Genomic DNA, 14,796 nt, shown 5'->3' with positions numbered 1-14,796 from the left:
TATAAGTAACCTAGGTAGATAGACAGTAGTGCTAACAATTTACATTCACTTAGCAGTGTTCCTTCTCTGGGTGTAGTTGATTCTGTCTATCATTGATCAATTAGAAGTGGCTTGGATCTTCTTTATGTTGAACATATCCACTTCCATCAGAATACATCTTCATACAGTATTGTTGTTGAAGTGTACAGTGATCTTTTGGTTCTGTTCATTTCACACAGCATCAGTTCATGTAAGTCTCTACAAACCTTTCTGAATTCATCCTGCTGGCCATTTCTTACAGAGCAAATATTCCATAACCTTCATATACCATAATTTACCCAACCATTCTCCAATTGATGGACATCCATTCACCTTCCAGTTTCTAGCCACTATGAAAAGAGCTGCCACAAATGTTTTGGCACATATAAGTCCCTTTCCCTTCTTTAGTATTTCTTTGGGATATAAACCCAATAGCAGCAATGCTGGATCAAAGGATAAGCACAGTTTGTATCTTATCTTTTTAAATATTTGACTAGAAAAGAGAGAAATTAAAGAACTTGGTTATGGTTATTTAGACAGTATGTATCAAAGGCAGAACTTGTAATCCAACATGAAACTGAGACTCCTCCCCCATTAGGCTACATTGACTCTCTGGGAATACAAAGAAAAGTGAGACATTTTCTACCCTCAATACTCTCAACGCTAAGCCTTAGGCTACATCTAAGAAGATGTCTTCCATAATTAACCTCACTTTAATCAAGGCATTTTCTTGCTTCACAGTCTTTCAAATTTACTCTACTTATTTTGTACTCATTTAAAATTCCTTCACTTTTTGTTGCTTTGGGACCATTCATTAGTTGTTTCTTCTATGTTTATTTTTTCTCTCCATTTTGATAATCCTATTTTATTATTATAATTAATAAATAATGCATTTCATAATATTTAAGATTTACAAAATATTCCATGCATTTTATCTAAACCGATCCTCAAATTTGATGAAGTAGGTGATATATAATATACATTTTAACAGATGAAGAAATTGGATGAATTAGAATATATACATGTCTAAAGTCATAAAGCTAGCAAGTGTCTGAGGAAGGAGTTTAACTAAGGCTTTCTACATCTTCACTATCCACTCTTTAGCTTATTGAAAATAGAGAGTTGACTTCTATCTCATTTTTTTTTAATTAAAAAATTGCTCATTTAAGAAACATTTGTTAAATGTCTATGTGCAGCTTTAGCTACTGCTAGTGAGAGGGAATATGGAGACTAAAATTAAAGCAATTTCTGCATGCACACACACATACACACACACACAAATGCCCTGTATCTCTTTTTGGGAATCAAAGTATAGCTATATAAACACATAAGCATAAATATAATCATTATAGTGCAATAAGGGCCAAAAGCTAGCTTGCCGAAGATTTTTAGAAAGACCTTCTGGAGACAGTAACACTTGAGTAAATCTATATTGGAAGCTAGGGATTCTAAAAGTTAAAAGTGAAGAATCAAAACATTCTACATGGTGCTGAAGTTTTAGATATTGTTAAATAAATGATTGCCGATGAAATGAAATCAGCTAAACAGCCATTATTTCATTAATTCTGTTGTTTTGCTTAACATGAAGACACTGATTTTCAACTTTGTTTTCATTAACATAACAAAGACTTCAAGCACAACAAACATGTCAGGTTTGACTGTTGTTTGTTGACATTGAATATATTCCTCAGAGTACTTCTAATGGCAATATATACCACAAATGCAAAATCGAGATAGCTTGTTTTAACAGAGTACTTGGGTTAAGGAGAAAATATTGTAAGCAGCCAGAAGGAAACAATAACTTCTCTCTTAAAGGAGCAGAGGACTTGAAATATGTTGTTCCAGAAGGTAAAAATAAAAGTTGTGATTATAACAACAACCAAAAATAAACTTATTCAGGGAAATTTAATTATAATCCTTCAGAGGTAAAAATATAAAATAAAAATGGGCATTTAATGAGATTGGGGACTTTCAAGCATTCCTAACGAAAATATAGGCACCGAATAAAATTTTTGATTTTCAAATACAAGACTCAGGAGAAGCATAAAAAGGTAAACTTAAAAGAGAAATGAAAAGTGACTCAGGATTAAATTATTTTAAATTATTTATATTTCTATGTGGACAGAGTGTACTTATAACTCCTAGGAACTTAGAGAGAGAGTATGAGTATGAACTGATACTGGGATCATCTCCAAATAAAATTAAAGTGTGAAAAGAGGGTTGAACTGGGAAAAAGAGGAAAGAAGAGTTTAAAAAGAGGAAATTATCTCCAATAAAAATGTATAAGGAAGAGTGGAGGGGAAAATGGAGAGGGTTGCAGGCATCCCTCAATATGACCTGAAGCCATGAAATTTTTTTAAAAAAATCATTATTTCTTGGGAGGAAAACTATGGGAAATCTGGACAGCAAACAAAATGCAGAGACATTAACTTTCCAACAAAGATGTGGTTTTTCATGTAGTAATGTATAGTTGTAAGAGTTTAACTATAAGGAAAGTTAGACATTCCAGAATCTGTGGGGTTTTTTTTTGTAGTGCTAGTGATGACTTCTGATTTTCCCTTCAGCAGCAAGGACATTAAATCATTTAATACTTAATAATAATAATTCAAATTATTCATTGTGGCTAAATACTGAAGGTGAAGTTTAAATACTTTGCTCATTATAATGAGAAAACAGCATGTATTTTAAAAGACTCTGATATCCAAATAGATTGAGGGAAAAGGGGAAAGGAAACAACAGAGAATGGGATGGATAGTTTATATCTTGGAAGCAATATGCATAACTTGAACATGCTTTGAGACATATAGTGAAAGAAAGAAGGACCTGCTATGTACCAGTCCATGAGGTCATGAAGAGTCAAACATGACTCAATGATTGAACAAGAGTAATAAAAATCTAGGTTTCCTGGGAGGATATCAGATTTTGAAGATGACAATGGATAGTTTTACATGGAATGAATCAGGTTCCCTATCAGTGTTATTAATCATATTAACTATGAGAATGAGAATCTAAGAAGGTATCTTAAAACATTGTCAGTTTCTCAAGAAAATTAGATAGAAATACCCTTCTAGGTATTTATCGATTTGCTTTTGCTGTAAAATATTAGGATATTTTGCAAGTGGATATGTCCTGCAATTTTGTGTATTGACTAAATGTAATGATGACAGATAACATACAGATATAGTTGATACCCTTATTTCAATCAGAATTTATGAGTTTTTGGATGAAAATATAGGGAGAGAGAGTTCATTTGTGTTTGAATATCAAAGATGACTTTGAATGTCATAATTAGTTGTTATGTATAAAGATCTCTTAAACGCTATTTCACAGACTTTCTCAAGACATACATACACATCGACATACATGTATACCATGTGTTTATATGCACATGTACATATATACATACACATGCACTTACACATGTGTGTGTAAAACACATAAGAGTGAAAATACTTTCAAAATGAAGGTTTAACCCTAGCAAATTGAGTTAACTTGGTGATATTTTAAAATAAAGCTAATTTTGTTTTATATTGTATAGTCATGGTATAGAGAAACATAGTAGAGAAGTGAATAGTGCTAGTCTCAAGTCACAAACTCTACATTTATGTAGTACCCATGACACCTACTGGTGATTTGACCCTGGGCAAATCACTATATCACTCCTTGCTCAAAACAACATTGAAAGGCTGTAAATTATTGAGAAGGTATTATCCTGGGTCAGAAAAGAAAGTTTCTTTATCTGGGAGTATCCAATATCAATGAAATTAAAACTCTAGACCCTATTTCAATATAGAAAAACTGCATGTTAGCTACTCACACAAGAAAATGCTGTATTTATATCCTGATTAATTCCATTCTAATTTTAAATATTATAAATGATCAAATATTATGTATGTGCAGACTACTGTTTCTGGGATGTTAATTGTACATGTGCTTTTATAATAATAAAAAGAATGGCTTGTTCAAGATAGCTAATAAATGTCTATGCCCATTTCACAGGAACGAAATGAGAATCCAAACAAAGAAGAAAAAGTCTATGGTCTATAATCACATTTGTGAATATTCAATACATACTATTTTAAGTATCAGAAAGAACTCAGAATATTTTTCCAATTTCTGATATACTCTGACAGATTATATATGTACATATTTGTATTTGATTAACTATATACACATATATATACATATACATACATATATATATATATATATATATATGTATGAATCTGTCTCTGTCCATTGCTCTTCTTTGTGAAGACTTTGTGAAAAGACCTTATAACTGGGGAATTTTTTTTTTTTTATAAATGTAAACTGTTATCATTACTTGAGAGATGATTTAGTCCAACACACATTTTGGAGATAGGCAAACTAAGATAGAGTAATCAAGTGAATCATTACACAGCTAGTAATCAGAAGGGGGGAAAGCGATTCAATTCCAGGTTTCCCAGCCTCCTAGTTCAGTGTGTTTAATTATGAATCATCTAAGTATTAAGTCAATCAAGATTTGCCTTCACCCCATTTTTGTGGTTTATTTTATTTTATTTTTTATTATATTATCTCTTTTTTATTAATTTTATAATTATAAATTTTTGACAGTATATATGCATGAGTAATTTTTTATAACATTATCCCTTGTATTCATTTTTTCCAGATTTTGTGGTTTATTTTAGACAAGCAACTTAATTGCTCATTGGCCTAGACTCTTAAGTCAGGTTTTCTGAAACTTTTCTGTGTCGTGGACCTCTTTGACAGCTTAATGAAGTCAATGAAACCCTTTCTCACTTTTTTAAATACATAAAACAAAAAGGCATAACATTATAAAGGAAACTAATTATTTTGATATAAAATTTAAAATATAATTTTAAAAGTACACATGTCAGAGGTTCAAAATCTCTGCTTGAAGAATAAGTTTCAGAAGGCCTGAATTGATAAAGAAAATTTCCTAACTAGGAAATGGCCTATATCATTGAAATCATGATTATGATCTCTATCTCTGTAATATCAGTAATTGAGCTTAATTAATTAATTATGATTTTGTTATTACCAAAGAGTAGAAAAAATATGGTAACTAGATGATACAATGGAGAGAGCATTGCACTTGAAATCAGGAAGATTCATCTTCATGAATTCAAATCTAACCTCAGATACTTATTAGATGTGTGATCCTGGGCAAGTTGTTTAATTTCTCAATTCCTCATTTGTAAAATAAACTAGAGAAGGAAAAACAGCAAACTGTTCCACTGTCTTTGCCTAAATGGTATCATGAAGAATTGGATACTATTGAAATAACCGAATGGTAGTCACAGAGAAAACCTCATGAAGCATAAGTACCAAAACAAGGATAAAATATTTCAATACTATTATATTTACATTAGTATTTTAGGGTAGTTAGTAACATAGTCCAACCTGAGATTAAAGTTCATAATTTATTTTAGAAAAGTCTATTGTGTTTTTGAATTATTTTCAAAATATGCTTACATCTTAAAAGCTCTTATAATGATTCTTAAGTTAGCACTCAACAATGGTTATGAGATGAGTAAAATCAGCTTTGTCATCTAAAGATGAGACCATCAGTCATACAGAAATTTTAAAATGTCTTCATTTTCTTCTAAATCTTGTGACTTCATCTCTAGTCACAAATAAGCTATCCTGATTTGTGTGCTTAAAAAATGAAACTATCATAGAGGAGATTTTCAGCTATGTTCCTGTATATTTTCCCCCATCCATTCTTATTATTGTGCAATCAAGCTAGTCAGATTTGGACTGGGGAGGGTGCTAGTATTTGTAAATGGTATAATGGCATTATAAGGATTTGGTAGCAGTTCTTAATGTTTCTCAGAATAACCATCTGAAAGATCCTTAAGAATATTTGGAAAACTTTAGAACTGCAGTTCCATACATAGATATAGATATGTGTATAATTAAATATGTGAATATGTTTGATTGAAACATAATATACACATATAAAAAGATGTTTTGTTTTGTTATTTTTGAGCCTCTTTTTCCAAAAAGGTTGGAATTAATTTTAATTAACAGTTGCCTACAATCATTGCTATTGTTGGGTGAAAATTGAACATTATGGTAAAAGTGAATCTTTAATTTGGGCAAGATGAACATAAATGTCAACTACATTTTTTAAACACAAATCTTTTATGTGATAATTATCAAGTATTTTTGTGTGTTACTTTATAAGTTTATAAGGGAAGTGTAACAAAATGGAAACAAAAATATTGTATTTTTAGCAGAGGATTTGAATGACTTTGAATGCCAACTCTGCCACTTACTAGCCATGTGATATTGAGTAAGTGACTTTGATAGCCAAGTAATATTGATCATCTGATATTGAGCAAGGTCCCCAGACTGAAGTTTGTAAAATGAGCATTTGTTATTTATCAATTGTGTATGATTCTATGCTAGGTCTTTAGAAAAATGGGAGTTTTAGAATGTAATTATTGACATTTATATATCCTTGTAAACTGTACAAAAACACACACACATACATAGTATCATTGACCTTTGGAACAACCTTTGAACTAGATGGAATGAGAATTATGATTATATTTTGACATAGAGAACTAAAGTTCAGACAACTTCTGACTTGCCCAGAATCACACAGATTTTCAGTGACTGGGGCAAGATTTGAATCTAGTTCCCTCCTGACTCTCAGATATGAACTTTTTACCCCATAAGAGCCTATATTATTTACAAGATAAATTAAGTTACAGAATTTCCATAGATGTATAGCCTAGTAGAAGAATAAGTCATAGTAGCAAGTGATGATAATACAGTTCACTTTGCTCTTTGATGAATTTATTGTATCATTGTTGTAGTGTCTACTTGTAAAGTGTAGATGCCATCCCCTTCATGATTACTCATCCTATGAGATCTTTCTCCAGTAAGACCTTCAAAAAAGATCTATTCTCTGTTCTGGGAACATTTTTCTCTATTGTATAATAAAAGGAAGCTAGATAGTAGTGCATAGAGTGCAGGACCTTAAAACAGTAAGAATAAATTCAAATTCTTCTGATGGTAGCTGTATGACCTTGGCCAAATCATTAAATCACTGTTGGCTTCAGTTTTTTTGTGAGCATTAAATTGGGGAAAAATTTGTAAAGGTTTTTGCAAAACTTAAAACTCTACATAAATTTTATCAATCTACCATCACTCTCATCACTATCACCCTTATCATCATCATCACATCATCATCATCTATCAATCACCAATCTCTGTTATTTATTTGTACGACTACTAATGGAACACAGAAGCATATTCTTCTCTGTAATGATATATTCTTGTCACTACTTTTGCTCAGTTCTTCTTGGGTTATACATTTTAACCTGCTCCTGTCTATCATGCATATTTCTTTGACCCACAATTTGACTTCCTTCTAGACTGTGTTATTCAATAATCAACAGCATCACTCGAAGAATACAGAAAATAAAATCCTTCACTATTTAGTACTACATACCATATTATAATATACATCATCACCAGGTAGATGCTTTGTAGTTATAAAACATAATGAAAAATATTTTCAGAAGTGAAGGGTGCCTCTACATTCACTATTATAATTGTTATTGTTTAGCCTTTTGCAATATGTACAATGTTGTTCTAGAAATGAAGTACAACAAAGAAGTTGTACGTCCAGATAAGTTACATCTGTTGTTGTGTTTACTCTTATAAGTGCTTGCTCTGTTGTGTCTCTTTTCATGTCTACTGGGGCTTAGTACTGACATCCAGCAAGGCGGAGTGGTGACACAAACTTTAGTCATTCACAAAATCTAGATGGTGCATCAAAGAATTAAATCCTGCATTTTGAGGTAGAGCTCAAAGACTTTAATTCCTAAACTGGCAGTCACTTTGTGTTGCTGCCATGTGTTGGTACTGAAATCAAGTTCCAAGCCTTTGGGTGTGGCTTCCAGATCAGTGCTGTCTGCTCATTTTGTGTGTGTGTGTGTGTGTGTGTGTGTATGTGTGTGTGTGTGTGTGTGTGTGTGTGTGTGTGTGAAACATTCTCTTCTGCAACATCAATCATTTGCCTGTGAAATACTTTTTATCTTCAGGATTGAAGTAATTGCAAGCAGAAAATGAAATACCAACATATCTTTTTTGGAACATTTGTAACTTCCTTTTGTACAATCCTTTTCCATCCTAATTAACTCACTTTATGACAGGACCCTGTTTATGGAATCTGTGTTTTTTAAATAAAGGAAGAGTGGGGGTGGGGGATGGGAGGTAGAACATTTACAAAGTTATCTTCTACAAAGACAAAGGAAGACATATCCAAAGTTTTTCTTCTCTTTTCTTTTCTTTTTTCTTCAAAGAGATCATCTTTGTAAAACTTCTTTCTTAGTACTCTTCCACCCATGCCGACTTCAGTTTTCTAACATCCCCTGCTGAGTATCTCTTGGCAGGAAATATGCCCATCTTGCAGAAGCTTACATGAATAATGCATATAACTGTCATATTGCCTCTCCAAAGACTAGATTACTGCTTTGGAGAAAGTGCTTAATAGGAATCTTCTAAGAAATCCAAAATAGAGCATGCTGTTCTACGGAACCAAACTTGGAGGAAAAAAATTTACTCTCATGTAATCAAAGTCCAAACTCTCTTTAGTTTATTATATCCAAATCTGGCTGGACAGTAAAGTAATAAAGAAAGACTGTGATTTTAATCAGGGTCAAGTTTTTCAGCAAAATGAAAATATTCTTAATTCTATACTGTAGGTCTAATTTCTTATAGACTGTTCTTTTAGATTTGAAAGAAAATGAAAAGTTCTGGGGATAGACAATGTGCCTGAAGGAAATGCCAGAGAGGTTGTGTATATGACATATATGTTTTCACTCACACTACCTTTTTTAGCTTGGAGTATAACCCATATGCTTTCTTCTTGTGAGAAAATAATTATTTTTATATTTTATACCTAATTATTGAATTAGAACCAAGGCCTTTTTCTTTTTCTACTTCCATATCCAGAAACCAACTCTTATAGGAAATCTTTCTTGAAGATTTATCCAGGCTCACTCTAAAAAGATAGTAAAAGACATTTTAAGTTTGGGCTGAAGGGTATAATTATGCTCATTGTGTTTGCTCAGATAAGTGTTGGAAATTGTGGATCCTTTCTTTTGCTGGGCAGGTGATATGGAAATTTATGTTTCTTTGACCAAGATTTGGATGACTCAATCAAAGGTATTTAAACTGTGGGTCATGTAGGTTTCTGGTTATAATGACTAAAAACTAATGCAAAATCAAATATGTAATGAATCTGTATTGCCTTGTGTGACTTCAATACGCCCTTGGTTTTGAACATGCCATGTACTCGATTTGAACTACATATGCACAAAGCCTACCAGAAACACCTCAGCTCAGATTCAAGATGGGGTTGTATAAAAATTTCTTGGGTGAAAAGGGGTCACAGGTGGGAAAAATTTAAGAAGCTCTGATGTAAGTTATGTACTTTATGGTCCTTATTTTAATCTAGCCTACTTACCATTGTTCTAACCAATATAAGTTGATTGACATTCCTCAGGAATACCTACTCTTTCAAGGGCATATAAACTGTGAGCCTACTGACATTAGGGTCTTTATTTTAAAAAAGATAAACAAATGACCATTTTTATTAATATGTTGACCTTATTAATAAAATTATTAAATTGCCCAGAAGCTGTCTTTTAACCTTTAAAATTGCCACATTCCTATAATATGATTGCGGTTTTTCTAATGACTATTGTCATGTTATTAGATTCCTCTTTTAGCAAAGTACAAAATCTTGAACTTTCTCTTCTTAGCATGTTCTTTTCTCCTCCATAATGTCTTCTGCTACCCCTTCATTCTCTAGTAACTATTCCAATGCAATAAATAAATAAATACAATAAATTAACAAAAATTGAACCCATTATCAAGAAACCTCCAAACTCAGTCAAAATAAAATTTGAGTGCTACAAGAAATAAGAAATATGATAAATACAGTGATGAATGGAAAAACTTACATGAACATATAAAAATGAAATAGAGCCAGAGAAGAGAGGAAGAATGTACACAATAGCAACAATCAAAATGGATGATAAAAATAATAAAAATCATAACCATAATGAAATTGAATTTTTCAAAGTTAGGAAGAACAAATTTGGCACCAAAGAATGGACAAGAGACAACACTTTCCTGGTTCATTCCAAACATTCTTTTGCTATGGAGTTAGTTGTATATATCCATTTTTGTGTATCATCAATTTTTTCAAATTTTTTATTGGATTTACTTCCCCCTCTCATCTTTATTTCATTCATTTAAAAAGAATATTTGTGATATGAAATGGTTTTCTATAAGGAGAAAGAAGAAAAAAAGAAATTTGGGTTATATTAAAATAAATAAATAAAAGGTTTAATGGAATTTAGCTTAAAGTATTATTTTTCATTTTTCCCAGTACAATAATAATATTAATAATAACAAATTAATATGACATTTTAGTGTTTGTTTTAATTTGTGTAATTAAATATTTCACAATTACAAGTTTAAAACTTAATATTTATTCATTTCTTTTAGATAATATTTTATTTTCCCCCACTTACATATCGAGGAAAATTTTCATATACATTTATGCAATATTTTGAATTCTAATTTTTTCCTTCCCTCTTCTAAAGTTGGTAGGTTTGATATAGTTTATGAATATATAATCATATAAAACATTTTCTCATATTAATCACAGTTGTGAAAGAAGACCAGTTCAAAAGAAAAACAAGAATATAAGAAAGGATAAAGTGAAAATATATGTTTTGTTAGGCATTGAGCCCATCATTTCTTTATCTGCATATGGATAGCATTTTTCTTTATGAGCCTTTTATGCTTATCTTAGATTGTCATATTGCTTGAAAATAGTTGTCATTCATAGCTGATTATCATACTGATAAGGTATATACTGTTTTCCTGATTCTGCTCATCTCATTTTGCATCAGTATGTACAACTCTTTATAGGATTTTCTGAAATCTGTTTAACTGTTCTTATTGCACAAGTGTATCCCATTACATTAATATATTACATCTTGTTCAACTATTCCCTAATTAATGGGCACCCTGCTAATTTTCAATATTTTGCCACTATGAAAATGGCTACTATAAATATTTTGCACCTACAAGTTCTTCCACCTTTTTTGTGATCTCTTTGCAGATTTAGTAGTAATATTGCTGGGTCAAACCACCATGTGGTTGCTCATTTGGGCATAATTACAAATTTCTTCCTGGAATTATTGGATCAATTTACAATTCAACCAATAGTGCTTTAGGGTTCTGATTTAGAGCATTTTGATATGATTATTCAATTTTTTAACCATTTATCAACTATGGAATTATTATTGTTGTTCTTTTTTATAATTTGGCTCAGCTCCCTATTTGAAAAAATGAGACCTTCACTAGAGAATCTTACTGCAAGTTTCCCCCCAATTTCCTATTTTATTGCTAATTGTGACTGCATTTGTTTTGTTTGTTCAAAAGATTTTTAATTTCATATTATCAAAATTATCCATTTTTGATTCTTATTATCCTCTATATCGTTTGTAAATTCTGTCATCACTCATAGATTTAATAGACACATTATTGCCTATTTACTAATTTACTTACAATATCACCCTTTATGTCTAAATCATTCATTTTTGACATTATTTTGGTATATGGTGTGAGATATTGGTCCATTCCTATTTGTTGTAAACTGTTTTCCAATTTTCCCAGAATTTTTTGTCAAATTATGGGTCTTGTCCAATAATTAACCTTTGTTTTTATCAAATAATAGGTAACTATTTAGCACTGCATATTATGTATCTAATCTATTCCATGGATCTGCTATTCTTTTTCTTAGCCAGTTTCATGTTATTTTGGTGATTACTTTTCATTATAATTTGAAATATGAAAATATTATACTATATATTTTGCATATTTTTTCTATTATTTCATGAATATTCTTGATATTTTATTCTTCCAGATGAATTTATCATTATTATTATTTTTCTAGCTCTATAAAATAATGTTTTGGTAATTTTATTTTTATGATGCTGAACATGTAAATCAATTTCAGTGATAGGGTAATTTTTATTATATTGCCTTGCTCTACCTATTAGCAATGACTATTTCTCAAATTGTTTATATTTGCCTTTATGTGAAAAGTATATTTTAATTTTGTTCACATAGTTTCTGGTTTGTCTTGGTAAGTAGACTTCCATGTAATTTACATTGTCTGCAGTTATTTTAAAAGGAATTTCCCTTTCTATCTGTTTTTGCTATTTTTGTATAAAAATGCCTTTGATTTATGTGGCTTTATTTTAGAATCTGTGATTTTGCTATAGATATTAATTGATTCAACTAAATTTTTTTGGTTGATTCTATACAAGTAGACCATCATATTATCTTCAAAGAGTGACACTTTTTTCATCATCACTCTCTTCATCTCATCAATTCTGTTTTTTTCTTTGTCTTATCTATATAATTAATATTTCTAGTACAGTACTGAATGATGCTGGTGCCAATGAATAGCTTTGCTTGACTTCAGATTGTATTGAGTTATGGTCATTTAGAGATGGTATTTTTTCTTGGTTTAGATACATAGTACTTTTCATTTTAAGAATGCATCTATGTTTTCTACTTTAAAAAAAAATAAGAATGGGTGTTGTATTTTTCAAAAGTTTTTTTTTTCTGAACCAGTGAGATAATTGTGTGTGTGTGTGTGTGTGTGTGTGTGTGTGTGTAGATAGATATAGATATAGTTATTTTTGCAGTCAATTATCCTCAAAGTTTTTGTAATATTGAGCCAGCCTTGCATTTCTGGCATAAATCCCAGCCATTTGTGTATATGTTTTTAGTATTGGTCTTACTTCATTGTCTGTAATGCTTTTTAACAAATTGTGGTTTCCTTACTTATCCCTCTTAATTAAGTCCATTTTTGCATTTGCTTTGCTTTGTGGTTGATTCATTATCTAAAAGCTTCTTCCTTTTTTTTTTTTTTTTTTTTTTTTTTTTCCTTTTCTTTTCATTGTTACCACAGTTGATGGATCACAGTTTATGCTCCAGGTCTTAATTTTAACACTTTGTGTGCCTCTCTGTTTCAAGTATTTTTCTTATAACAGCATATTGTTGGGTTTTGATTTCTAATCTATTATCCTATATGCTTCCATTTTATGTATGAATTCATGCTGTTCATGTTCATGGTTATGATTTCTAATTACATTTATATTTATATCCATCCTATTTTTTTATTTTATCCTTCTCCTGTTTAATTTTTTTCTTGTTTCTCCTTGAAAGTCTGTTTTTTTTGTGTGTGTGACATACACATTTCCCCTTTTTAAGAATGGAGAGTATATATATATAATAATATATATATTTATATATATATAAATGTGTGCGTATGAATGTATATATTTCCCCCTCTTTAAACCAGATTATATAGAACTGAAATTTAAGCATTGTCCATTCACCACATCATTTCTTTCTCCATTATAAATCTTTTCCCTTGGAAATGGATATCTTCAACATAGAGAAGACCTAATCCAATTCCAATTGATCAATAATGGACAGAATCAGCTACATCCAGAGAAGGAACACTGGGAAAGGAGTGTAAACTGTTAGCATTTTTTGTTTTTCTCACCAGGTTATTTTTACCTTCCAAATCCAATTCTTCCTTTGCAACAACAACAACAATAAAATTCATTTCTGCATATATATTGTATTTAGGATATACTATAACATATTTAATATATATTGGAAAGCCTGCCATCTAGGGGAGGGGGTGGAGGGAAGGAGAGGAAATTTGGAACAAAAGGGAGTACAAGGGATAATGTTGTAAAAAATTACCTATGCATATGTACTGTCAAAAAATGTTATAATTATGAAATTTAAAAAAAATAAAAATAAATATTTTCCTTGCATGCCTGTTAATTTCCCTGTTCTTCTCCTTTCACCTTTTTATTATAGGTTCCCATAAATTTTGACTATTCATTTTTTATAATCCAAAGATAATTGATTCATTCCTGCACACTCATTCTACATAGAATCCTTCAAACTGCACATATCATCTTCCATCTAAAAGTGTAAGCTTGTTACCCTTACTAAGTTTCATAGTTTCTCTTTCATATTTATTATTTTGTGCTTCTCCTGAGTCATTTATTAGAGCTAACTTTTCTATTTACTATTGATGTTTTCATCAGCAGTGCTTGAAAGTCCTCTGTGCCTTTCTGTTGAAAGATTAAACTCAGTTTTGCTGTGTAGGTTATTTTTGTTTGTAATTTCATATTTTCTGCCTTAAAAATAGTATATTCTAAGCTCTCCACTACTTTATGTAGGTAGCTGCTAAATCTTCATTGATATGCACTATGGTTCCATGAAGTTTAAATAGTTTATTTCTGGATGCTTAATTTCTTTTTGACTTCAGAGCTGTGAAATTTAGTTATAATATTACTAGGAGTTCATTTTAGTATCTCTTTCAGGTGGTGATCATTGGATTCTTTAAAAATCTAAAATATTTTTCTTTTGTAGATTTTCAGAGTAATTTTCTTTTATTATTATTATTATTATTATTATTATTATTATTATTTGGCAACATGATGTCTATTCTCTTTATTTAATAATGACTTTCAGGTACTTTAATAATTTTTACATTATTTCGCCTTGATCTATTTTCCAGGTCAGTTATTTTACAGATGAGAGAAAGCTAAATGGTTTAGAGGACAGTGCTACTTCAAGAGTCAAGAAGATTCAACTACCTCAGTTCAAATCTGGCCTCAGGTACTTATTAGCTATGTA

The sequence above is a fragment of the Sminthopsis crassicaudata genome, chromosome 1, assembly GCF_048593235.1.
Source record: "Sminthopsis crassicaudata isolate SCR6 chromosome 1, ASM4859323v1, whole genome shotgun sequence".
NCBI lineage: Eukaryota > Metazoa > Chordata > Mammalia > Dasyuromorphia > Dasyuridae > Sminthopsis > Sminthopsis crassicaudata.
This window is presented reverse-complemented; position numbering follows the sequence as displayed.